Genomic DNA, 27,876 nt, shown 5'->3' with positions numbered 1-27,876 from the left:
TTTGACCAATATCTCACCATTTGCCCCATACTCTTAGCCCCTAGCAACCACCATTCTAATACTGCTGGGAGTTCAGCTTTTTAAAATTCCATTTTAAGTGAGATCATGCAGTGTTTGTCTTTCTCTGTCACACTTATTTCACTTCGCATGATGCTCTCAAGATCCATCCATGTTGTTGCAGATAGCAGCGTTTCCTTCTTTTTTATGGCTGAATAATATTCCATTTTAGGTAAATACCATATTTTTTATCCATTTATCCACTGATGCACAATTAGATTGTTTCCAAGTCTTGTCTATTGTAAATAATGCTTCAGTGAACATAAGGGTGCATATAGTTCTTCAAGATAGTGAGTTCATTTCTTTTGTATTTATACCTACAAGTGGGATTGCTGAATTATATGATAGTTTTATTTTTAACTTTTTGGGAACCTCCATACTGTTTTCCATAGTGGCCGTACAATGTACATTCCCACCAACAGTGCACAATGGTTCCCCTGCCAGACCAATAGGAATGGTTCAATGGTTCAAATGCCTGTGAGTATTTATTATCTCTTGTCTTTTGGATAATAGACATTCTGACAGGTAGGAGGTAATATCTCATTGTGATTTGAGATACCCTTCTCTGATTATAGGTGCTGTTGAGCACTTTATCAGGTACTTGTTAGCCATATGTATGCCTTCTTTGGGAAAGTGTCTGTACAGGTCGTTTGCCCATTTTTTAGTCAGATTTTTTTTTTCTATTGAGTTGTTGGAGTTGGATGAATGTATTTTGTGTATTTTGGATATTGACCCCTTATCAGATATATGGTTTGCAAATCTTTTCTCCTATTCTGTAGGATATCTTCTCATTTTGTTGATTGTTCCTTTTGCTGTGTAGAAGCCTTTTAGTTTAATGTAGTCCCACCTGCTGATATTTGCTTTTTTTCTTTTGCTTTTGGTGTCATATCTAAAAAATCATCACCAAGACTGATGTCAAGGAACTTTTTCTCTATGTTTTTCTTCTAGGGGTTTCATGGTTTTACATCTTGCATTTAAGTCCTTGATCCATTTTGAGTTAATTTTTGTGAGTGGCATAAATAAAGATCCAATTTCATTCTTTTGCTTTTGGGTATCCAGTTTTCCTAACACCATTTATTGAAGAGATGATTCTTTCCCCAGTGAGTATTCTTGGCTTCCTCATCAAATATTAGTTGACCATATATGTGTGGGTTTATTTCTGGGTTCTCTATTTCTACTCCATTGGTCTGTCTGTTTTTGTGCCAGTACCACACTGTTTTGATCACTATAGCTTTGTAGTATAGTTTGAAGTCAAGACCTGCAATGCCTCCACATTTGTTCTTTCTCAGGGCTGCTTTGCTTTGGCTATTTGGGGTCTTTTGTGGTTCCATATAAGTTTAGGATTATTTTTAATTTCTGTGAAAAATGTGGCCACGTATCTTACTTTAAATTCTTATAAAAGTGGACCTTGAGACAAAGCCTTAAATATAGCATAGAATATTTGTGAAGTGATCTTATGGAACAAAAATGAGGAAATGGGGGAGGGACACAGGAATGGGGGAAATCTATGGGTAACTAATATTCAATCCTGTCAAGGGCCCTCATGTGTGGAACAAACTCTGGTATTAGTGAAAGCCCTTGAGAATAAAAAAAGAGAAATAGGCATTTGGGTTGGGAAACTGTCAGCTTGCTGAGAATTGCACTGTAGTCTAGGTGAACTCAAATGACCGAGGACCATGGGGCAGGGCCTCAATATTATATGCTACAGTAGATATCTTACTTTGGTCAATAGAAGGTGAACAAAAGTGACGTCACATCTAAGTGGAAGGTTTAAGAAAAGAGTTCATGATTTCCATGTTCCTTCCCCCTGCCAGACCAAAAGTAATGGTTCAAATGGTGGGGACTCCCTCAGCTTGTGCTCTGCAGTAAAAAGACATGGGACAGAACTAGCAGCTCACTCACAGTCTACAGACATATAGCATGAGTGAGAAATAAACCTGTTTCTTGTAAGCAGCTAAAATTTCAAGGGTTATTATGAGTCCAGCATAACCTAGCCTAGCGTGACTGATACATATTTGTTTCCAAACTGATTTGTTATGTGATAGTCAACTGTGGTACCTGAGAATTAATTTTAATATTACAAAAGTCCAGGGGCACAAATACAATATAAATGTAATTCTCTGTAATATCCAGCTGAAGATGAGCCATAGCCATATAGGATGGCTGGGGTTCCATACTAGCTCATCAGGGGATCTAGGTTCTTTTTATCTTATTGCTCTACCACTGCCCTAGAATAGAGGTCAGCACACTTGTTCTGTAAAGGGCCAAATAATAAGCATTTTAGGTTTTGCAAGCCATGTGGTCTATTTGTTACAACTATTCAAATCTATTGTAGAGTAAAAGCAGGTATAGATAATATGTAAATGAATGGGCAAGGCTGTGTTTCAGTAAAGCTTCATTTACGATGGACTGGATTTGGCCTGTTTGCCAAAGGACACATTGGCCCTTGATTTAGGCTTTAAATATAATCTATGTGTTCAATTTGGTAGCACAAATACTAAATCTGAAATAATTCAGAAAAGGTTAGTAGGGTCCTTATGCAAGAACAAAGAATTCATGAAGTGTATTGGTCTTCAAAGCAATCATGCATGCAGTGGTTCTGCCCAGGAAAGACGGTAATTTCTAGCCAAGTCCAAATGCATTTGGGTATTATCATTGTGTTTAAGGCTCTGAAATTAAACTCTAAGCGTAAGTAAAGTAACTAGGCTCCTGGGAATTGACTTTTTCTAAACAAATAAGAGTGGTGTGCAAACTAGAACGTCAATTTATTCTTATGTAACACAGGCAGCCTGGATATTTGTGTCTTTAGTCCATGTATTCTATCCCTGTAGGCAAGCAGCATGGGAAGAAAACTCAATTAGGAGTGAACATTAAGAACTTGGAATCAGAACGGGAAAGGAAGTTGGATGTTCTAGTAGCTGGTGATAGCTTGATGTGTCCGTTTCCTCCTTGGACTGCATCTCTCTGCTACTCCTTTTAGCTTCTGCTATTCCCCTGTACAATAAATAAAGCTTCAGTTTTACTAGCCAATTTGTCTAAGGTAATAGATAATGATGCATACCTCTGTTCTGATCTGTTATATGATTTCAGTCTTGGGGACTTCCTCATTGTTTTTCCCATATGCTAGCAATAAATTGTTTTCTATTTTTTACTGGGAAGTTAAATGTAAAAAGTCAAATCATAAATAAGATAAAGGTAAATGTGTGGTATTTAGGTAGGAAATGACTTTTAAACTTTAAATGCAACGGAAAAATTTAAAAAGGAAAATCATAGACTTATTAGCTAGATCTAATGAAAAGAAAATGGATTATTATTTTAAAAGAAAAACTTTTCCGTTCTAGCAAAACGCATAACATTAAGATGCAAGCCAAGTGCATAAAAAAAATTGGAACAGGTAATGAGTAGAATCATTAAGAAATTCTAAAATAGCTTTAAAATATAAATATCTCCAATGAGCAAATAAGAAAATAATAGGAATTCCTGTAAGTAACTGGAGAAAGGACATGCCCAAGCAACTCATGAAACATGATATTAATAGTTAGCAAATATATAAAAGGATATTCATTGCCGAGAGACATAAAAGAAAGGCAAATTATGGCCATTTTGACAGAGTCAGACAGGGCTCACCAAATGTTCCATACCCTCCTTGACATTTTCCAACTCTTTTGCAGTTAGGCTGGGTCCTATGACTGGTTTGGTCAATGCACTATGAGTAGACATGACATTGATTACTGGCCCAAGGTAATTAAGAACCTGTGTTCCTTACGGCAGCCTTCCTAGAGACCATCTGTTCTAGATGCTGCAGCTGCAAGGTAGAGGATTTATGGGAGTATGAGATAAACTTCTATTATGTTAGGTCATTGAAGTTTTGGCAAAAGCTTGACGTGTTCTAGAAGCAGAAAGGAGGCCATAGAGTTGGCCTGTGGGGGACTAGGAAGAAAGTAGCAGGAGATTATATTGGAAAGGGGGGCAAGCCCAAGTCAGGGAGGACTATGTAGACAATAGTGGAGAGTTTAAATTTTATTTTTAGTACAACAGGAAGTGGTGTATCAAGAATATGCCTTCAAGAACCTTAAAATTGTTTCTTCTCTCGGATCCTCAAATATACAGAATCTATTTTGAAGATTCTAAAAGAAAGATCTGAAAAGTAGCCAAAGATTTATATATAATAATCTTTTTTTCTTAAATTATAACAGCAAAAGTCAAAAAACCTTAAACATCTAAAATACAGGAAATAATTAAACCTCATATTGTTATTTCTAAATAGATCTTTTCCTAAAGGATTTTAAAGAGATTCTTATGTTGCATTTACAATAGGAAAACAATTTGAAATAAAGAGAATGTTGAAGATCTTTAATGAAGGTTGGAAAGGATGACCTGAATAAATGGAGGGAAATACTAAGTTGCTGTGTGCAAGAGTTTAATATTATAAAAAATGTAGTTTCTTCTATTCATTTATCAATAATAAAATTCCAATTAAATTTCCTAGAAAATTTTAATGAAACTTTACAAATCTGAATCTAAAGTTCATTAAGAGAAATAAAAAGTGCAGTAGGGAAAATGTACTTAAAAAATCAACCAGGAGTTCTTAGAAAAGTTAAACATAGAATACCATATGAGCCAGAAATTCTACTCCTAGGCTACACCCCCAAAATGGACAACAGGGATGCAGTAAAGAGTGGAAACAACCCAAATGTCCATCAAGAGATGACTGGATCAACAAAATGTGTAAGACACAATATTCTCCATCCTTAAATGTTTGGAGACATTGGTGTCAGGTGGAGCAAGCCATAAAAAAGATGACTATTGTATGATACCACTTATATTAGGCATCTAGAATAGTCAAATTTATTGAGACATGGAGTAGCAGGTGGTTGCTAAGGGCTTAAAGAGGAAAGAGGAATGGAGACTTGTTGAATGAGTACAGTTTCAGGTTGTGATAAGAAAGTTCTAGAAATGGATAGTGTTGATGGCTGCACAGCACTGTGCATGTACTTAATGCCACTGAATTGTGACCCTTAAAACGGTGAAGATGGTAAATTTGATGTTATGTATAATTTACCACAATAATATTGCAAAAAAAAATATTTAAGAAAGTACACTCGGGGAAAAAAGGCAACCCGGAAGGATTGGGCTGTGTGTAAGAGATAAATACTATTTCATAGTACAAGGTTACATTATACAGAAGTTGAAACTGATAATATAAAAGTGTAACTCAGAATAAGAAAAAAGCCGAAAAAAAGAAGTTTTCAAAGAAATCGTGTCAAGTTTTTAGACATTGAAAGCATGAAAGAGAACAGATCTCCACTGAACATGACACATGTAAGATCTGCAAACAGGTATCACAAATTCTTATTTGATGAGGATTTATTTAGTGGCCAAAAATGTAAAAGAAAATGAGTCAGGAAATTATTCTAATTAAATTCATAACTTGAACAGATCAGAAGAAATCCCTGAAACTTCATATTCTTCCCTGAATGAAGATTTAATTACGATCATGAAATGTCACTTGCACACAAAAAGGCTCACGGGCAGTTACTACACTGGAACAAAAAAGGCTGAATAAATAAACAAACAATTGATAGTTTTCTACAAAAACAAGAAAATGTGGAACATTGACAGAGATAGAGAGTATTAGCACGATGTTCTTAAGAACAAGCATAACGGGTTTTGTGGTACAATATTTACTGATAAAAGAAGAAAATTTTCTAAGTTCGGTAGAAGTAATTTAATGCTAGAATGACTAAACATGTATGATGGAAAAGAAATTGTGGAACAAATTTTCACTCACTAGCACAGAGATTTTAATATATCATTATTGATTTAAGAAATAATTATGTGGGGGCCAAAATACCATACAGAAATTTAGAAAAACACTTATTGCTTGATTCAGTCGGATTGTGGTGGGGACAAAAGTTGTATCGAGCAACTAAAACTTATTGTATATGTTGTTGGACCAGAGACTTCTCAAAACAAGGAGGTTGAAATGAGTGTTTCATTGATTTTTATACCTGTTGTGAAGACTCCACTTTTAAAAAACTAACCGAAGAAGTGAAAAATCTTTAGACACTGGACATTAGATTAAAAGACAGAGGAAGGCAGCCGAGGGCAACCGTGCTGACGTGAGTGTTAGAGAAAAAGATGTACAAGCAATTTGCCACCTGTAGAAGTCCAAAATCCTTTTCCTTTGTCTGATCGCTTCTCCAAAATTTCTCACCCTCTGTTCAAAGGGCACATAGGCTCCCTTCTCTGTCCTTTTGAGTTTAACTGCTACTTGGCTCTGCACTAACTTGCTATGAAACCCTCTATGAATGTACAGATGGAAACATCAAATAAAATCTGTATGGGGGCGCCTGGGTGGTGCAGTCGGTCGAGTGTCTGACTCTTGGCTTTGGCTCAGGTCTGATCTCAGGTTCCTGGGATCGGGCCCTGTGTCAGGCTCCAGGCTCAGCCAGAGTCTGCCTGAGTTTCTCTTTCCCTCTCCTAGTGCGCCTACTTCCACCCAATAAATAAATAAATAAATAAATCAGTCTTTAAAAAAATCGGTATGTTTTTTCTCCTGTTAATCTGTTCTCCATCAATTGAATTCGAAGGTCCCAGTCGCAGAACCTAAGAGGGTAGGGGAAAAGTTTTCCTCCCCTACTCTGTTTGGTGGTTTTGCCAGTAACTAACCTACTGTCTCTTGGCTCCAAATCTACTCTTTGATGTTTGGCTTTGTGATGCTGAAGCTGGAACTCTTCAAACCACTTTTCTGCTTTTGCAGTGGTTCTGGTTGTCTGTGCTCTTAGGGGTTGTCGGAGTGGGGTGGGGGAGCAGACCGGACTTGCTCCCGGCTGTTAGCTTCCTCTTCTGATGAGAGGCCTCCAGGCTTCTTCACTTGGCAGCAGTACTTCTTCCCAGCTGACGCGGCGTGCAGTTAACCCTTGGAGAGCCGGCCTGCGATACCCTATTTCTGATCCAGCAGCACTGTTCAAATACGTGGTGTGATTTTTGCTTCCTGATTGGGTTATGACTAGGAAGGAAGAGTATTGACAAAATTTTGAAAAAAATACCTTTCATATTTGACTGGCCGTGGCCTGTGTCTAGGCAGCTTGTGTGGGAAAACTGTCTTCTGGAGAGAGGAATAGTTGAGGTGCTGGAGGCACTGGCATCACGAGCTGCCAAACAGAATCAGAAGCCCAATTCGCAGAGCTGTTTATATGAATTTAGCAAAGAGCCAATACTGGAGTGTGCTGTTCCTGCCGCATTCCTTGTGGTCTTCGGGGGATATTGCAGATCTGCATCTGTCCCTCTCCCTCCAACCTTGGTGCTAGAAGCCCTTCCCAGACAGACTGACCCACGGCCCAGCCCCATTGTCCTAAAATTAATTGGCCTCCTCATGTCTCTTTTTGCTCTTAGAATGTGTGGACCCTGAGCTGGTCTGGCCTCTGGTGTTGCTAGGATTTCTGCAGTAATTTTCTCCCGACCTGCAGCTTTTGGATGTGTAGTCCTTTGCCAATCTGATCTTTATGCTTATTACTTTGTGGGAATTCTTTTATGACTTCTTGATGTTACGCCTTTTGGTTTTCTAGCTCTATTTGTGTTGACGCTTTTCAAGCGGTATATTTCTCCCATTTCAAGGGATTTTGAGTTAGAGTGATGTTCTTAGTTCAGTATTTTAATCCAATCTTCTCTGTACTTCTTTATAATTATTTTCCCCCAAAGTGTCTGTAAATAGGTTTTACTTTTATAATCAGAAGAGAAGATAGATTCCCCCCAAAGATTATGTTACTTTCCTTGTAAACAATAACCCTCAGGGGTATAAACTCTTAGTTACTTCAGAAGGAAACGTAACTACTATAATTCATGAAATCTCCAGGCAACACATTACAACTTAATTTCTTATATGGTGTTTTATTTATTTTGTAATTGCACCGATAAATAATGTATGAAAATGAAATGGCAGTTATGATCATTTAATCAGTGGAAATATTCTTAAAGTCATTCTAATCAATTCAAGGCTGACAAGAGCTTATTGTACATTTAAAAATTTACTTATCTAGATATCTTTTAATAGTTTGGCTCAGAATCTCCAAGGATTTTCAGGAACTAAAGTAAAATAGCATCTCTCTGAAATAAATTGGAAGTGAATGAGATGTTCGCAAATGCAACATGTAAATATTGGAAGTGTTTGTGAATAGTACATGTAGATATTACGTGGATATTCATGATTCCTCAAGCACAGGGCTCAACAGCTAACTGCCACTCGCTACTCTGGCAATGCCGACTGAACGCCTACCGCACGTCAGGTATGTTAGCGCTGGGAGGACAGTGGGTAAAGTAGATATGGTCTCTATTCCCCATGGATTTTCTACTCTTCTGGGGGATATAGATTTGTAGAGAGGCATTTATGGCGTGACAAATAATAGAATGAGATAAATCAAGGGAGATCAGAGAGCTCAGAGGAGGGGAACTTCTGTCTTGAGTATCTGGGACATAGCGACAGAAAGAAATAATAATAAAGAAACTGACCAAAGAGCATTGAAGGCAGATAACAGAGGCATATCCTCTCTGCTTCAGCCTCTTGTATATACTGTGGCCCCTGCCTGGAGTCCTCTAGCAGTCATCGCAGGCATGTTTTGAGGTGCCAGTACTTTTCATATACCCTTCTCTGTGATCTGTCCATTCCTTTGGTCCTATAGCCATCCTTGTGTTGTGTCATCTCCACCTTTTCTTCCTTTTGTCTCCCTCTTCCCTTCTCCTTTCCCTCACCTTCCCACCCCCATCTGATTGCAACCAAGGTGGACACTTGTTATCCATACTGTTATCCCTGCTAGACATTAACCAAGCAAAGTGTGTCTTCTTGATCTCTCTAGAGAATTGGAAGTACGGAACATAGCAACTCTGTTGAAGCACTGTCTATGGAATGAATAAACTACTCCTCAAGATGGTCCATAGGAACCAAAGTTAAAGTATGTTTTTGGAACTTTTGGAACAATGTTCTTTTTATGAAACCTTCTGAAATTTTTCTTTATCAAGTAGGTTAAGATCATACATTAAAAATGGTGTAAATATAAACCATATTATTCAATATGATTAAGTTCCCACAATGTATTAGTTCCTCTTATCAAATCATTAACTGTCAATATAGGCACTGATGTATTTAAAAACAGACACTTACATTTCAATTTGGTCTGAGCCAAAGGTTTGTTAGGTAATCTAAAATTAAGTTGAAATTATTTTAATTTTGATTTATAGGATATGCTTTTTAAATAGGACTTACTTGAAGGGAGGAATGCTATCTATAGTGATATCTAGAGTGTTGGTTGTGATATATCTAGTGAAACTGTGTTGTAAATTTCTTTTTTTTAAGGTTTTATTTATTTATTTGAGAGACAGAGTAAGCACGAGTGGAGGAGGGGTAGAGAGAAAGAGGGAAAAGCAGACTCCCCACTGAGCAGGGAGCCCAATGCAGAGCTCGATTCCCCAGACCCTGGGATCATGACCTGAGCTGAAGGTAGATGCCCTACCAACTGAGCCACCACATGTTGTAGATTTCTATTTCAGAGTTTAAAAACTAAAGTTGTTGAGACGTGATGGAGCAGAATGTCACGGTTAGCTATTGCCAAAATCCACTGCATAACAAACCATTTCAAAACTCAGTGGATAAAAACAAACAAACAAACAAACAAATAAAACTCAGTGGATAATAATAACTTATCTCATGGACCTGAGAGTGGGCTAAGTGTGTGTGGGGGTTTAGTTGGGGCTGAATTAGATTAGAATGACTTGGCTCTTCTCCACGTGTCTCTTGTCCTTGTCTTGGGGCTATCCGGCCTACCTAGGTATGTTCTGCTTAGACGTAAAGAATGCAAATGCACACATGTAAGGCCTCTTAAGGCAAGATTCAGAAAGGGTACACAGTCTCTTCTGCATCAATAAATTGTCCAAAGCAAGTCGTATGACCACATCCATATGTAAGAGGAAGGTAAGTATGGCACCGTACAAGGAGAGGATACTGCAAAGTCTTATGAAAAAGGCCAGGTTAAAAAAAAATAGAAAAAGTCCAGGTATATGAAGGGGGACAAATCAAAGGGGATGGGGCTATAATCTATACACAGAAACCACCTAGTTATTCACCAAACTGTTCCGTTTTCTTCCTGGTGCCTACGTCTGGACCATATTTCCTCTCATCTCCTGTAATAATATCAGGTTGAATGACTAAGTTCTAGCCAATGGAATGTGAGCAGAAATGGCTCAACCCATGACAATGTCTACTTCTCTGTGTTATTTCTCATTCTTTGGTTTGATGCAGATAAGGCAGGACAATTTGAAAGTCATGAAGGAAAGACCATCAGAAGCACAGGATGAAGGATGCTTTGTCTGTTCTGTGTTCTCCATTTGGATTCATCGGAGAGAGAAATAAACTTTTACTGTGTTGGAGTCATTATTCATTTTGGGGTTTGTTTGTTATGGCAGCTAGAATTATCTCAAATGATACATGTGATGTATATGCATATATGTAGGAGGGAGAGAGAGAGAGGGGCCCTTAGAGTGCCTTCAGAGTTCTTCAGAACACTTTGAGACACGCTACCCTGATGCTTGTTAGATTGAACTTTGATTCCCTCAGGGACAGCTTCTCTACATATCCTTCTACCAGGGAGGAAATACCTTAATTATCCTGAGGTTGGAAAGATATTCTTCTCACTCATCAGGGCAGGACTGAGCAGGAACAACACTTTCATGACTAGAACAAGTCCCTGCAAACAGATCAGGGATGGAAATGTCTTTTAGGGCCAGGCCCTTTTTTTTTTTTTTTCATCCTCTTCTTGATTCCATTGGACTCCTTTAGTGGGGATGAAGGAGGAAGCATATTTGGAGAGGAAGGTTTTGGGGCGTGGTTTTCATCTGGCTACATAAGCTGAGGCTTGCCAGCCTGCACCCACGGCCAAGGCCAAGTGCATTTCAAGAATCCTCCTCTCCTTGTAAAACACCAGATATGCTCTCATGTAGAATTTAGGATGTCTATTTTGTCTTAGAGTTTAGTTTTAGGCATGTAATCCATTATAAGTTTTAAAACATGATCCATTTGGGCATATCATCCTCAATAATCATAAAAAGCCTCTTTAATTTTTTATTTGGAATATCTTTGCCTCTTAAAGAAGCATCCTGAATAGCATTTTACCTCATCCATCTCGTAATTCCCCTCCTGCCCCTACAGCTTCTAACATCAGAAATGCTATTTCCTCCAAACTTTTCCGTAGATTCCATTCTCTACTTAGTAACAAGTAGAATGTATCCATTACATCAGTGGACCTGAGGGTAAACAGTTGGACATCACCTCACTTTATGAGTTAGAGAAAATGCCTAATTATCTAGTTCACTAGATGTTCACCAATGCTTCCTTGGCTCTCAAGAGATATAGAAGAAGAGATCGATGTTACAGATGAAAATAGCTTCATCCTAGACAGAGTAGCAATTAGAGTTATCTCTGGGTCATCTGGATGATTATAATAATCCCCTTTCCATCTCCAAAGTCCTCAATTCTGGTGGATTTGTCCTTACAGTCAATAATAATAGCTAGCATTTACTGAACACCTCCTGGGTCTCGGGCATTTAACATACATTTGCTCATTTCATTCTCAGAAATATGAGATAGAGGCCGTGACCCCCACTGTATAGGCGAGGAAACAGAGGGACAGCTGGTAAGAGATCCAGCCTTGGTTTACCCAGACAATGTGACTCTGGAAGCTGAGCTCTTCTCTGTTACTCTACATGGGAATCACTGAGTCGTAGGGTTCCCAAGATTGATTAGTCTTCTGTTATAGAAGCATGATGAACTCTGTTGAGAATCCCCAATAACTGTCGTGGCTGACTTGAAGCTGTCAAGGAGATGAGGAAGGCCACTTTTTAAGGCCGCTTCCCTTCTCCGTATAATAAATGCAGCTAATTAGTAGCAAACGTTTCTAACTTCTTAATATAGGCCCATGGGAAGCTAGGTCCTTATATGATTCAGCTGTACAGAGCCTCACCGGTCACAATGTTTACTGTCAATATCAGATATTTTCGATCTATATTCCATGGGAAGAGGGTGAGTACTCAGTAGGCACCACCTAGAATGCTGGCTGTACTGGCTGTTAAAATCATGACGCACCATAGGTAAATAGCTATGGCCCCCAGAACCCCCTTACCCCAGATCCTTCCCTGATATTTCCATCTCTTTGAACCTTCCATTAAAGGAGAAGTTCATGTCTAACACAGCAGGGTGCGTCCTGGATATGCTCTTGCTCTGCGACAAGTGTCCCTCGCTCGGGACCTCCATTGATTCATCTACATGGTGGAAAAAGCAATCCCTGCTCTGCCTTTGTCATTGGGCCGAGGGGAGGATCATGGGGGGAAAATGGCTGAAAATTTTCTTTCCAAACCAATGAATACAAACATCAGGGAATGTCACCATGTGGGAGAGCTTCACTTTCCACCAGGCAGGGGACAGGGAATGGCCTCTGGGTCTGCTAGTGTTCTTCAAGGGATGGCTGAGGTTCTGCAAATTTTTTCACACACAGAATTAGGTGTTAAATGTTTTCATAAAGTTGCTAATGCTTTCTGTATTTACGCTCTTGCAAAATATATGATTATTTTTTTACTTTAGTCACCCTCTCTTCTTTTGTTTCTTCAAATTACACTCTCATTTTCACTCATTCTAAAAGTAATCAATGTGTGTGCCAGAAAATTAATAGCATATGGGTAGGAAATTGAAGGTTAAAAAACCTGTTTTGTGTACTAATTGTACTTCGAGAAACAATGTAAGAAAGAAAGGGCAGATTTAAAATTTATTTCAAAATTCAGTTTCCACCCTCAAACTTACCACCCTCATATTTACTCATTGTTCAATCCTTATTTTGGTCACCTTCGTTCCAACCGCATACGTCTTTGTTTTGTTTATAAGCTTATTTTAGTTTTCAAATTATTTTCTTTATTACCACTTTAACACCTTAATGACTTTGCTTGAAGTTTCACAATTTTTAAAACAAAGATTTCAATGTTGAACATTATCTTTCTGTGATATTTGATACCTTGTTTTCTCTTTTAAACAGCTTGATTGAGGTAAATTCAGATATCATACAATTTACCCATTTAAAGTGTGCAATTCAGTGGCTTTTGGCGTACTTACAGAGTTGTACAATCATCGCCAAAAACCAATTTTTTTAAAGATTTTATTTATTTATTCATGACAGACAGAGATAAAGAGAGGCAGAGACACAGGCAGAGGGAGAAGCAGGCTCCACGCGGGGAGCCAGATGTGGGACTCAATCCCGCGACTCCAGGATCACACCCTGGGCCGAAGGCAGATGCTCAGCTGCTGAGCCACCCAGGCGTCCCACCAATACCAATTTTAGAACATTGTCACCAACCCTCAAAGAATCCCATATCTTTTAGCAACCACCCCTTGTCTCTCCCCAGTTCTGTTTCCCCAACCTCACCCCAGCTCCAGGCAACCACTAATCTGTGCTTTGTCTTTACAGATTTCCCTATTCTGGACATTTCACATACATGGAATCATACAATACCTACTCATTTGTGAATGGTTTCTTTCACTTGGCACAATGTTTTCATGGTTTCTATGACATCTTTTTGATAAGAGATCATATATTGCCTTTGGATAGCAATACTCTATGTAGTTTTCTCTACAATGCCTCACCGAATAGACCATGAACATTTAGGGACTATTTTGACATCTGTGGTTTTGTATTGTCCAGAAGAGCACTGCCTTTCACTGGAAAATGCTCCTTCCCATCCTGGTGTTTGTCCAGCTGATCCTTCTCTTGAATTTTAGAACTAAGAACAGAGACATGGGAGTCCATGTACTCTGGAGATGGGGTTGAGGTGGTCATGTCTGCCGCTATGTGCAAGAAGGTTGTAGAAGAGAATGGGGCCTACAGCAAAAGATGAGCCATTTGGGACACTTGACAGCATTCACATTTCTGACTCCATTTATCTCTGAGGTCCACCTGCATCCCTGGACCTTCTATGTTGTCTCTAAGGCAACATTTATACATATTATACATTTCAACATATTCTGCAGCAAGTATTTAGATATAAGAATGATCACTGCACCCGAAGATTCTCAGGAGGGTTCAAAAGTATGAGCTGTCTCTGGAAGTAACATTTTAATGAATAATCATGACCTATATTAATTGATATTAATTTTTTGCTTGCTAGGTATTTTATTAGTTCAAGATGTCCTCCATGAGTGAATTCAAGGTCTCAATTCACATTAATGGTATATTACCAAATTTTGTGGGTATTTCTTGATCATTAAAAAATGTATTACATAGGCCATGCCTATATAAAACACAATTGTATTTTTTTCCTCCACATTTCACTGCTTTGAATGAATAGATGTTCTTTCTCATTTGGACTTGCTTAGTTATCATAAAATAAATAATTGAAAACAGAAGATAGGAAGAAATCTTAGGCATGCAGAGTATTTTTCTACTTTAGAAGTACATTTTAGCATTTTGTGCAGGCACTGAGCACTTAAAAAAACCTCTGAAATGCAGAATTAATCTGTTATTACTTTGCAACATTGCATCTATTTGCTGTTTAAAGAAAAGGTTTGGGTCTTGACACCTTAAATTTTATGAGACTATAAATTTCTTATTTATTCAGGTACACATAAAAGGCAAACTCTAAGAAAAAAAGTCCTGACCCCTTTTACTACTCTTTTTCTGTGTGGGTGTGTGTTGCAGAAAGGAAATCTTAGCATTTATAACAATTCTGTGTGTTTGGTGGTGATTTTTAACACCCCCCTCAGCCTCCCCTCCAGTGACCTATTTTACTGTTTGCAGACAAACTTTAATATCAGTTCTCTTTACTAACAGATGAAATGGCTACTTGGGGCAAACTCTGAAGGACAAAGATAAAAAAAGAAAAATGCTGGTCTAAGGAGGGAGGATGGAGAAGAGAATATGATGGGTCCAGGAAGGATTGGTGGGACCTGAACCAGGTCTCAGACAAGCTGGAGAGTATGTTTCCTGGGGTTTCCCGGGGCAGGTGCAAGAGGCAGGGGGTGCTGGTGCCAGCAGGAAAGAGGTCCTGAATCTGGCAGTGGGCCTGGGTAGCTGTGGTGAGCTATGTGGACTACGAGGTCTACACTGGGGGAGAGTCCAATCTCATGTGTTTCCAGTCAGATAGAAGGTACAGGGCCTCAGCGATCAGCACGTTTTCTCATTCAAGTAAAACACAGGGATCCCGGTGGATTCATTGTGATGAGACAAGACCTCAGGCCGGGAAGATCCAGAGTGTGAGCCTCTGAAGGTTCTCTGAGCCACACTTAGCCCGGTGGAGAGGGACTTTTCAAGCCATTTTACTTGGAGCACGGCCAAGCGAAGATGGAGGCAGAGCTGGCCGGGCTCTGAGGTCTAAACTCTGCTTCAACCACAGAAATTATGTTTTATTTGATTTTTTTGTACAAGTTTCCGGGTGGGGGTGTAGTATGAGATTTGACAGAGAAAAGGCATTCTGGTGCTAAATTATTAAAAAGTTAGAAATCTTCCCTCAGAAGATACTCTTTAGTCGGACATTAAAAGGAGACCAAAATCTCCTCTGGTGGGAGCTAAGCTTGTTCTGCGCCTGAGAATGGATGGGCTTCCGCCATCTTTCAAGAAAGTCATTTTGGTCCCAGCTATCAGTGGTCGCCAATGTCACAGTGAGCCATGGAAGAGGTACGAGGAGGAAATTCCTCCTGGGAAGAGAAAGGTGAGTATATAGGAAGTGATGTAAGGAGGGAACACCGGTAGGTTAACGCTCGTCAAGGAGAGGCCATGAGTATGTCATTAGACCACTACCCCGATAGCAGTCAGAGGCCAAGTGTCACATGGGGCAAATAAGCAAGTCTGCATATCATCTAGCAGATGTTTGTGTCCAGGAGGGCAGGTACTTTATTTCACTCAGCATTTGGTCAGAACTTGACCTGTGACTGGCCTATAAAAAAGGCAGCTTTGGGGACAGGGAAATGAGTTTATTTTGAATCAGCCAGAAACCAGACCAAGTAGCTTGATCAAGCTTGATCAACAACTTGATTCAAGTTATATTTCTTTCCTGTGTTGATGAGCACATAGTCTCTGGGTAGGGGAGGGAGAAGGGCCTTTGCAGATCACCCATCCCTGTCCTACTGGGTGCGAGGTGGTATTTCATTCTGGCCCATAGTCTTTAACCTCATCACCTTGCACTTAGATTGACGAAATAGTCCTTGAGACTGTACCTGCCCTCCCTGTTTGCCTTTCTCTCTGCTACATTTGACCATGGATGTTCATGGATCTTTGTAAAACACCCCTGGTAACAGATTGCCTTGTTGTTTCCCTGCTTCCTGCATCATCATGTCAACACTTTTCTGCCTGGTACACAAGTTTCTGTCTGCTTCGTTCTCTAACTCTGCTTTTCCATATGGTGAGTGTTCCTCAAATTTCCGTTGTGTAAGTGAGTTCATGGCCTTGTTAAGACTCTTTCCTGAGGGAACTTGGAGTCTAGTATATGAGTTGAAAAGGAAAGAGAGTCAAAAGAGAGACTCAGATAAAGGAGAACCTGATCCGGGGTGAGGGTGGGAGGCAGTTCTTGGAGGAAAAGGAGTAGGAATTTGAAGAATGAGTAGGAATTAGAGGCAAGAAGAAAGGACCATTGAACAAAGAACATAGCATGTGTTTTCTTTGGCTGGGTCCTAACTCTACAAGAAGGGAGCATGTTCTTACTTAAAAGATGGAGAGGCTCCAGATTCTGAAAACCTGGAATGCATGGTCAGGGGTTTGGAATTCATTTAGCAATTACTCGGGACCTAATGAAGTTCTCAGAGTCCCAGAGCTGTGATTGAAGAAGACACCTCTGTGTGCTCTACAGGGCTTGGTTTGAAGAATGAAGGTCTCAGAGGCAGGGGAATAACCGGTAAGGCTACTGCAATAGTACAAGCCAATGTTGAGGAAGGTGTGGACTGGGACAGTGACGGCAGAAAAAGAAAATTTGGAGGTTGTTTTGAGTGACATTGTAAAGGAAATGTCAGTGATAATTAAAAAGCTATAAGGAGGAAAGGAGAAAAGAAGATCTTGTAATTTTCAGCCTCGGGGGTTGGGGGGATGGAAAGTACCACCAACTGAAACGTGAAATCCATGAATAGAAGTGAATTTCGGATGAAAACTCTGAGCTCAATTTTGAGAAAATTGAGACTAGAGTGTAGCTGTAATATTTCCTAGGAGAAGACTGACACGTGGGGTTGTAGCTCAGGGGGAGAGTCAGCCATCATTTGGGGCAATGTGTTTATCAGGGTAACAATGGAAACAACGCAACTGTAGGGTATAGAGAAGAGAATGTTGAAAGGGAAGCAGATGGGGTCACCTGGGTGGCTTCGTCATTAAGTGTCTGCCTTCAGCTCAGGTCATGGTCCCAGGGTCCTGGGATCGAGCCCCACATCGGGCTCCCTGCTCAGCAGGGAGTCTGCTTCTCCCTCTCCCTCCGCCTCTTCCCCAGCTTGTGCGCACTCTGTCAAATAAATAAAATCTTTTTTAAAAAAAAGGAAGAAAGAAAGGAAAGGGGATGAAGGCAGATGACTCAGGAATATTTTTAAAAAAGATTTATTTATTTATTTGAGAGACAGAGAGTGGGGGGGAGGGCAGAGGAGAGAGCGAGAGGGAATCTCAAGCAGACTCTGCTGAGTGCAGGGCCTGACTCGAGGCTCATCCCACGAGCTGGAGGTCACCACATGATCTGAAATCAAGAGTTGGATGCTCAACCCAGTTGGCCATGCAGGTGCCCAGGAATATTTTTGAAGGAGGAAGAGGGGTGAGAATACAAGACAGTGGCCCGGGGTCCTTTAACAGCCCCGGGAAGGAGGGAATTCTGAGGAGGAGGCAATCAGCACTGTCCTGAGATTGCAGAGCTGGGTGCTTTGACAAGCAATCACTAGGTTTTGCCAATTAATATTAAGCAATTTGTAACTTTCGAGAACATAGCTTATATTCACCGTAGGAGGAGGAGGGGTATGATACAATATTGGAGAATCGACCGGAGAGTTGGAGGAGTCTGGAGGGAGGCTCCTCTCTCAAGACCATAAGCAGTGAAGGAAAGAGGAATGGAAGAGTGGGAGGGAAGGTTTTTTAAAAAAAGTTAAAGCAAGAGTAGTGGCCCAGCGACAGTGTGGAAGCCCCTGGGTCTCTGCAGTGTGAGCATGGGAGCGTTGTTGGGTTAGTTTATACCAGTTTTAACCTATTCTTTTTTTTAAAGATTTTATTTATTTATTTTAAGAGAGAGAGCGCTCTTGAGCGCACAGACATCAGGGGAGGAGCAGAGGGAGAGCGAGAATCTCTGGCCAACTCCGGGTTCAGTGCAGAGTCCCACCCGGGCCTCGATCCCGTGACCCTGAGACCACGACCTGAGCTGAAACTGTGTCCTTCGCTCGACCACCAGAGCCACCTAGGTGCCCCCAGCTTTGACATTTTCTTTGCATGGGCACTTTTTTGGCTTGTTTTTTAAATGGCAGCTAAAGGTGTACAGACCATGTTAAATTATTTTCTTCCCCCTTAAGATATAACCTTTTCAGTTCATTTAGAACATGCAAGCCTGATATTTTTTAATCAGATGAAATCTGCATAAAATGAATTTTCTCCTAATTCTGGATTCATCATGATTTTACAATATCAACTGATTGTGATATTTACAATATTTGCCGAAACGTAGAATTTTGCAAACGCTAGGTTATTATCAGTGTTTTTTTTTTAAATAAACATAGCATGCAAAATTTGAGGTTTTAACATGGGTACCTAATTTCTACACAGAATCTATCTTTACAGTATTTAAAAAATCACATGAAACATAATTTCCTTGGAAAATAGACTATAAAACTTAATAGGTTTTCCATTTTATCAACTGGAAAGCTTTATCTTTATTTTTTACTGCACATTTCTCGTTTTTCACTCATTTAAAGCTGCCAATTATTGTTTTTTATTGTAAAGTCAATTTTAGTATTTGCTTTATTTTTTATTTTGTTGCCTTTTCAAATCGACGTGTCTTTAAAGTGTTTCTTATTTGATTAAAAATGTCTGTGCGTGTACTAAATCACTTCAGTTTAACCAAGTGAAATGGAGCCATTCCTTTTTTGAGCCAGTAATGGAAACTGTGGTTTCTGACATGTACATTTTAGGGTGGTGAATGTATATGAAATGATTGTGTCTGGGCTATTGAAGGGAAGGGTCTTGAGAAATTTATGGGAAGCTTTGGCATTGTCTGAAAAATGAGGGAAGGCGCCTTCATATTACTTTATTTCTGTTTTTTATTTATTTTTATTATTCTTTATTTTTTTTAAATTAGAGTTCGATTTGCTGACATATAGTTAACACCCAGTGCTCATCCCGCCAAGTGCCCCCCTCAGTGCCCGTGACCCAGTCCCCCCACCCCCTGCCCACCTCCCTTCCACCGCCCCTAGTTTGTTTCCCAGAGTCAGGAGTCTCTCGTGTCCTGTCTCCGTCTCTGATATTTCCCACTCAGTTCCCCTCCTTTCCCCTCTGATCCCTTCCACTATTTCTTCTATTCCCCATATGAGTGAGACCATATGGTGATGGTCCTTCTCCGACTGACGTACTTGGCTCGGCATCACACCCTCCAGGTCCCTCCACGTCCAAGCTCGCGGTGGGTATCCGTCCTTCCTGACGGCTGAGCAACATCCCATTGTATACACAGACCACAGCTTCTTTCACGTTGACTTTAAAAAGAGGGAAAAAGAAAGTCGTTTCGTTTTAAAACAAAAAAGTCTGTTTGGGCCAGAACGTAACAGAAGATAGTAAAAGCCACATTTGGTCTGTCCCACAGGTCAGAGGAGATTTGGAGGGAAAAGAAATTGATTTACAGGCTCATATTAAGCTCGAAAAGACACAACGAAATGACTATTTTCATTGATATGACTTGATTCTACTAGATCAACTCTGATGGATTTATTCATAAGATGGAGAAGGTGTGGGCGGCTCAGTTGCTTAAGCGTCTGCCTTGGGCTCAGGTCAGGGTCCCAGGGTCCCAGGGTCCCGGGATCCAGCTCCACCTCGGGCTCCCTGCTCAGCGGGGAGCTGCTTCCCCTCTGCCCCTGCCCCTGCCCTCCACCCCATTCATGCTTTCTCTCCTTCTCTCTCTTAACTAAATAAAGTCTTAAAAAAAAGATAGAGAAGATGGTGAATCCTGCAAAATATCACACGGGTGACACGCAGAAAGAGTGAAATTACAGTTTATTCTTTTCTGTTAAATAAATAACTGTTTAAATAAGAGTGAGATCACAGTCTTTAAAGGGGCGCGTAAGGGGGGCCAAAAGCCCCAGCCCGGGCTGATTTGAAATTGTGATAAACTCAAGGACACGTTGAACACTAATGTGAGCTGCATGTGGTCAGTGGAAATGCAGATTGGAAACGATGGTAAATAGATCAGCCCAAGTGAAATTTCCCTGTATAAGTAAATCATACAAATGAACAAAAAGTACACACGGCCGTGGGCGGGGGGGCGGGGCAGATCTGGGGGTGAGAGGGGAGGAAGGGCAGGGCGAGGAGGGGACCTAGCCTGCCTGAGCTGCCCTGAGGCCCCTTCCCCTGGGATCCCAGTGGGGCAGGGCGGCCACGACGATGGGGTTTGGGGGCAGCTGCTGGCCTCGATTTAGGAATGTAGGCGCTGGGCCACCGCCCTACTGAGACCCGGGGAGGCTGCACTGGAAGTTTGGGCAGGAACACGGGTTTGCGTGGGTGCAAGGGGACGTGGGGCAGAGAACACGCAGGAAGCAACGTGAGCACAGCTCAAGTGTTTCTCAGAACAGCCCCAGCAGAGAGGAGGACGCGGGCTGGGGTCTGGGTCGGGGATCCCCCCGGGGCCCTCCTGTCCCTCCAGAGAGTGAGACGCCGCCCAGGCGCTGGCGGGCCCTGGGGCTCGGGCCGGGCGCTGCTGCCTTGGGCCCCCCACCCCACCTGCTGCGCCCCCACCCCCAGGCCCTGGGATGGTTGCAGCCTCAGCCCCGGGCGCTGCTGCCTTGGGCACCCCCCAGCTGCACCTGCTGCACCCCCGGGCCCTGGGATGATTGCAGCCTCGGGCCGGGTGCTGCTGCCTCGGGCTCCCCAGCCGCACCTGCTGCGTCCCCGGGCCCTGGGGTGATTGCAGCCTCGGGCCCCCCAGCTGCACCTGCCGTACCCCAGGCCCTGGGATGATTGCAGCCTTGGGCCGGGTGCTGCACCCCTGGGCCCTGGGGTGATTGCAGCTCCCCAGCCGCATCTGCTGCACCCCTGGGCCCTGGGGTGATTGCAGTCTTGGACCCCCCAGCTGCACCTGCTGTGTCCTCAGGCCCTGGGATGATTGCAGCCTCGGGCCGGGTGCTGCTGCCTCGGGCCCCCCAGCGCATCTGCTGCACCCCTGGGCCCTGGGGTGATTGCAGCCTCCTCTGTCCCCTGACCTGCTTGGTCCTGTTCAAAACCCCTTCCCAAGACACAGTCCACACGATTGTAGCTTTCCACACTCTCCCTGTCACTTCACTCTGTGGTCTGGGAACCAAACATAGAGGAGAAAACAAAAGAAGGAAGGGAAAAAAGCAAACTCCATGTGCCTGTTCCTCATCAGAGAACCTCGGCTTCTTCCCACACCTGCTGGAGGCAGTTTGCCCTTGTTGTGGGCTCAGGTGGGGAGGAAGGCCGGGGAAGGAGGGAAGAGCTAAGGTGGCTCTTGGGCCTCCCAGTGGTGACCCCGCAGCGCTGTCTGCGGGCCCCACATCCCCAGGCCGGGCCCCCACAGCCCCTGCAGCCTCCTGGGCCAGCCTCCACTCCCTGCCACCAAGCCCTGCAGGCCCCGTGTCGGTGTCTGCCAGAGCTAATAAGATGGTTATTTTGTTGAGTCCTGGGTTTGATTTAGGAAAATGAAGCAAAGGCCTAGGGAGGCTCCCCCCAGGCCCGGCCCGGGCTGTGGAGGACGATGCTGAGCCCACCTGGGGGTTGGTGGGTGGCAGTGGGCCCGGGCAGCCGTTGTGCAAGGCCCAGGGCCAGGGCCTGGGAACGGGTCAGTGGGGGGACCCTGGGCCTGGGCTCGGGGGTATGGGGTGGACGAGCCGGGTAAGCCGAGGCAGGGGGCAGGCCTGGGGGGAGCGGCCAGGAGCAGGGGAGGGAGCGGGGCTCTGTGCGCACTTGAGTTTTCTCCTGTGACAGCCTTAGCCGGAGAAGCTCAAAGCCCGCAGGTGCCTGTAGCTCCTCGCCTTGCTCTCCTACTCAGTTACGCTGCTTCCCGGCTCAGCCGCTGAGAAGGAGACTCTGGAGCTTCTGGGCCAGTGTGACACCATCCCGGAGTCCCAGGGCGGCTGCGAGCCCCTCCTCATCTACACCTTGCTCTCTTGCTTGGCTCTTGGTCATCGCCTCCCAGGGCTGTCCGCACCCCACAGGTTCCTTTGCTTTGATGCTTTTGAGAGTTCAGGATCCCGATGTTGCCAATTTTAAGTTTTGATAAGTTTTCCCCCCTCTCCATGGCTGTCTTTAAAAAGAAAACTAGACACGTGCAACGAGCAATAGGCAGCTGCTGAATATAGTTTGTGTTCCGGTTGAGATGAAAACCTTAAGAAACACAGCAACGTCCCATTCCCTTAGGAGACTTTGGGTCCTAACAGCACTTTAAAGAAAGGTTGATAGATAAGAAAATGAAAAGAAGGATCTCCATTTATGTAATTTTTGCTCGGTAAACTCGATAATGGAAGTTGTGGGGGGCTCCCCTTGTGTCACACAGCAGGTGTTAGTTCTGCTCCGAAGGAAGAGCTCATGGTTAGGCGGGAGGCCCTCGGAGATTTTTTTTTTCTCACACTGGGTACAACTAGTTTTTATTCCTCACTTGGGTCCGATACCACAATGCAGTATTGCGTTATTTTTATTAAAAAAGAGCAGGCCATCTCAGTGTTTCATCAAAGGGAACAGTTTGGTAAATATAGCACATCCCCTTGACGAATGCTTATGTCACCATTAAAAAGCTGATTACTGAGACCGTTATGGGAAAATGTTATGACATAATATTCAGGGGAGAGAAGCAGAATGTAAAATCACGTCAATTGAGATTTAGACATTTTATTTATTTAGTTTTTAAAAGAGATTTTATTTATTCATGAGAGACACAGAGAGAGGCAGGGACACAGGCAGAGGGAGAAGCAGGCTCCATGCGGGGAGCCCAACGGGACTCGATCCCGGGACCCCGGAGTCACGCCCTGGGCCCAAGGCCGACGCTCACCCGCTGAGCCCCCCAGGTGCAGAGATTTAAGCACTTTAAAAATGTTGATTGCAACCTGACTCCAAAACTACATGAGCAACAAATACTCCTGAATATGAATAAATATGTCTTCAAAGGAGAGAGGCCTGTGTAGGCCGACAGTGCTGCCATTTGGCACCAGGAGAAACAAGTCTGCTGCTGGCTCCTGTCTTCTCCTCCTTCCCCTTGTCTCTCCTGACCAAGTGCCTTCATCTGGGGGATTTTCTCTGGAATTGGCAAGCGGATCATCTTCAGCGTCAAATCCACGCTTGCCTGCCTCCCAGGGAAGCTCAGGCCCTGCGCCCGGCACCCCGCCGCCGTGGTCTGGAGCCTTGTCGCCTCGGGAGTCCTGTCTGTGCTGGTGTCCCCGGCCCGCTCATCCAGCCGGGGCTCATGCGTCCTTCCCGGGCCCGGGGGTGACCCGTGGGAGCAGCCCGCCGGCCGCCGGCTCCCCAGGCACCTCGCAGGTAAGGCAGGCAGGTGAGGGGGTTGCTGGGAGGCCCCCCTGTGCGGGGATCCGGGAATCAGACCCTGCCACTGGACACGGAGGGGTGGAGGGGCGAGGCAGGGGAAGAGAGGGGGACAGGGACCCAGAGAGGAGGTGGCCAGTTTCTTGCCCTTGGGGCGCGAGGGCTGCTCCTGGGACCTCTTCCGCAGCCCATGTCCTTGCGGGGCTCCCTCTGCTCTGGGCTCCCCCCCCCCCATCTTCTCACCCCTCCTCACCCTTCTGCTCTGTCCTGGCAGCTCTCTGGGGCTGTGCTTCCTCGATCGCACCGCACCCCTTGGGCACACCCGGGGTCACTGGGCCGGCCCCCCACTGTCCCCCCACAGCCGTGTCAGTCGAGGACCAGCAGAAAAGGCCAAATCCAGCTCCCCCTCCCTCAGTCTCCTTCCTCCCTCCCTCTGCAGCCGCAGAGTTGAGACCTTATCCTTTGCAGGACGCCCAGCTTGAGAAATCCTTAGAAGCCCTCCCTCAGCGAGCTGGGCTTTCCCTCCTGCCCCGCCGCATGCACTTGCTGTCCCACGTGCCCCCACCGGCGTGCACAGGCCTCCACGCGTGTGCAGCAGCCGACGTGCCCTGAAGCCGTCCCTTCCAGGTGGCGTCTCTGCACCGGAGCGTGGGGCTGAGAGCCAGCCACCCTGCCTCTCCTTCTTCCTCCTCCTTCTCATCAAGTCCTAGTGCTTACTGGATGGACTTTCCTGACCCCGGAAGCCTCTAAGAGGCTCCACAGTTGTCCTATAGCTTTGTCCAAGTGCCAGCTCTTGCACCATGCTTGTATAGATGGACCCAGCCGTAAGGGAGTTCTTCATCCTCCAATTCCCCTTAGCACTTCTTAAATCGTGCCAAGCATTCATAGTCTGCAGTGCTGCCACCAATTAGGGTTAATTATATATGTGTTTTCCCTCCCGACTGGACTCCAAGGGCTGCTTGAAGACAAGAATTATACCTTTGTCATTTTTTTTGTTTGTCCCATAATTGCTGGCGCAGTGCTCGGCACTCAACAAAGGTCTGTGGCACAAATGAACCAGAGAATGAGTGAATGAACAATGAACCCATTGGAATAGCACCTTTGTTCCCTCTTGGGGTGGGGTGCTGTAAATCAAAGTGTGATGAATCTCTGGGGACTGGGAGCTTTGTGAATTATGGGGAAGTCTCTCTGGCTGAGTGGGCAGTGATAACATTAAAACTGCAGCCTTGGAGGAGCTGGCAGTGATTTAGGAAGTACATTCATATGGGCTCTTCATAAATAAATCAATTAAATTGCTGCCACTTGCAGTCAGGTAGGTCTGCCCCTCAACAGAGCAGGTTTGTGGTGTTTATCAGCTGCTGAAAACTGCTCCAGTGTCCGTGTTCCTGCACGGCTGGGGGCTTCTGGTCATCAGAGCTTTCCTCTTTGAGGACTTCCCTCACCAATGGGGAGAGAGCAGAACCACTCACTGTTGAGTCCCTGTGGTTCTACCAACCAGGGGCAGCTGCCCCAACTCAGGCTTTCCCGACAGGTGGCTGGTTTTTTGTATTGGCATGGATTCCTCTACTGGATGGCTTTCCTTATGGGGGATTCGGCAGCTGTGGAGCTTAAAAGTCACATTTCAGCAAAGAACTGTGGGAAGCTCTGCTGATAAGAAAAATGCTTTGAATTCTGGACCATCTCAAAAAAAAAAAAGTGACTCCATGTATCATCCTCCCCATTAAAATATTTTTGCTTCATCTTAGTCCCAAAGGCCAGGGGTCTCTGGATTTATAAGGTAGCAATGAATTTAGTTGAAAGGCTAATTTGTATTTCTGAGCTAATAGGAGATGATGAGTAGAGGTTCTCCAAGTTCCTTTTTTTCCTCACAATTTATTCAAAAACAAATATCTATGGAGCACCTAACATGTCTAAAACCATGGCAGGCTTTGGAGATACAAATATGAAGAAATCTTTGCTTTCAAGGATTTTATATTTTGATGGGGTTGCAGATATAGTCACTGATGAGGGTATAAAGGAGTAGCCCAGTGGTGGAAACTGGGTAAAGAGCTCTGGGAATAGGAACGAGACTAGCGTGTTGGCTTGGGGAAGGGTCACTAAGCTGGGACTTAAGGGATGAGTAAGGTTTCACCAGAGGAGGGGCAGGTACTCCTGATAGAGGGAGTGACACTGAGTAAGGACCTGGAGCACTTAAGGCATTTATAGGATTGATCTATTTATAGGATGGGCATCTACTCACCCACAGGTAGTTAGTGATCCAGCCCTTGGTGGGCTCTGCGCCACTCAGGTACTCGTGGAGCTGCCTCGGGCAGCGTCCCTGTCTGCCAGGAGCTGGAGGTCACATGGAGGCTGGGATTCCTGCAGAGAGAGTGGGGGCTGAGGCTGGGAGCTTGGGTTGGTAGACTGTGTGAGCAGCTACGGTGCTGGCCCTGCGGCAGCAGTGCTCCTGCTGATGGTGTCTAAGCCTTCAGTCGGTGACTGAAGGACATTTAGGGTATTTCTATGTCTTTTTCTTTTACAAACATTCTTGCAATGAATAACTTTGTGGTCCATACATCATTTCAAGCATGTGAAGCATGCATGTAGGATCAGTTCCTAAAATGGAATCACTGGACCAAAGGGTGTGTGCATTTGGTGAATTTTGTCAAATATCCTTCATTAAAGGTTTATCAGTGTTCGCTCCCAGCAGCAGTAAATGAGATGCGCCTCCCTGCCTACTCTGACTCACACACGCACCGATGCACGCACACACACGTGCTGTAATAAGAATAGTCTTTCATTCTACTACCCAACAATTATCAATCTTGTGGAGCACAGATGGCCAAAGTCCAACACTCTCTAAAGGTATAAAGGCATGAGTTTGAGACGGATGAAATTCTGTCCTGGACAAATCCAGAAAACCTCCTATGTCTTACCTCAGTTCAGATTTCTGTCCCATGGGTACCAGAGTGAAGCATTATGGGAAAAAGTGGTTGGCCTCCAGGTTGAATCTAGATTCAAAGATTAGGAATGTCCTCATATATGGCCACTACAGGGGACTCCTAGTAACTCCTGGTGGGTGGATCAGTGATGTAGTCTTAATCTCACCTCCCCCTTTTTTCATATTTTCAGCTTGTGCCATTTTCTGCTCTAAGTCTCATTTGTCCTAAACTTTTAATATTGGCATGTGCAAGCCTATCTAAGCAGCCTACCACATCAATAATAGTTGATAAATATAGTCCTTTTCATGGGATGATAAAAAGCTAGTAGCATATGATTACTTGGACAAGCGACAAGAACTTCAAACTTAAATCCGTGTCTTTCAGCTCCACCCCCCATAAGTAAAAGATGAAGGCAGAAATTGTGATTTCTAGGCCCAAATCCCATGCATGTGAAATAAGAGATAACTGAAGTTGGCCCAACTATCTCGTTGTCCTCTCCATCTTCCCTCTGACTCCATGGGGATAAACAGTGACAACAGGACGCCCACATTAAGAATGAAGGTGCTTGACAAAGGCTTACAAGGAACAATCCTGCAGCTTTTTGCAGAAATATCGAGAGGAAGTTGCACAGGTAGGAGGCAGAAAACTGAACTTTGTTGCAGTTGTGTAGCCGCTGTATTAAACAGATACTCATTATTTACAGGATTTTAAAAGTCAGGTGAGCAAGAAACTTGTATTTATTAAGGACCCGTTTTCTGAGTCACTGTATTAGATGGTATGGAAGATAATGAATAAGTAAATAAATAAGCAAATATTGCTTATTTTGGCAGCACATACATTAAAATTGGAACTATATAGAGAAGATTGGCAAAGCCCCTGCACAAGAGTGACATGCAAATTTGTGAAGCATTCCATATTTAAAAACAAACAAACAAGTAGTCAGGGGCCCAGCTCTTTAGGAAATCAGGAAGGACTTGGGAAAAGAAACATACATGACTAATTTAATGGCTACATGAGAGTTAAAAATATGATGTTGCAAATACATGAAACCATTTAGTGCCAAGCATTGGGTCTGAGCAACTTAAACAGCTCTGAGCTGAGGGGATTAGAGTCCCCAACTCGAAAGCTCGCCGTTGCTCTAGGAAAATTTGTTGGAAAGCTAGGGTGTA

The 27,876-nt window shown here is 43.5% G+C and overlaps 1 long non-coding RNA gene and 1 other non-coding gene across 2 annotated transcripts; one reads left to right on the top strand and one right to left on the bottom strand.

Moving 5' to 3' along the window:
- Positions 1–19,537: 19,537 nt before the first annotated feature.
- Positions 19,538–26,761, bottom strand: LOC112643761 (uncharacterized). The gene is made up of 3 exons (XR_003125875.2): positions 26,702–26,761; positions 26,026–26,144; positions 19,538–19,780 (listed from the first exon to the last, which is right to left on the bottom strand). It is a non-coding gene; the product is annotated as an uncharacterized LOC112643761 (long non-coding RNA).
- Positions 26,762–27,521: 760 nt separating this feature from the next.
- On the top strand, positions 27,522–27,628 carry LOC112645670 (U6 spliceosomal RNA). The gene has a single exon (XR_003127181.1). It is a non-coding gene; the product is annotated as a U6 spliceosomal RNA (small nuclear RNA).
- The last annotated feature ends 248 nt before the right edge of the window (positions 27,629–27,876 follow it).

The sequence above is a fragment of the Canis lupus genome, chromosome 1 (assembly GCF_003254725.2).
Source record: "Canis lupus dingo isolate Sandy chromosome 1, ASM325472v2, whole genome shotgun sequence".
NCBI lineage: Eukaryota > Metazoa > Chordata > Mammalia > Carnivora > Canidae > Canis > Canis lupus.
Note: the sequence above shows the minus strand (reverse complement) of the source record. Positions and strands in the feature narration are given on the sequence as shown.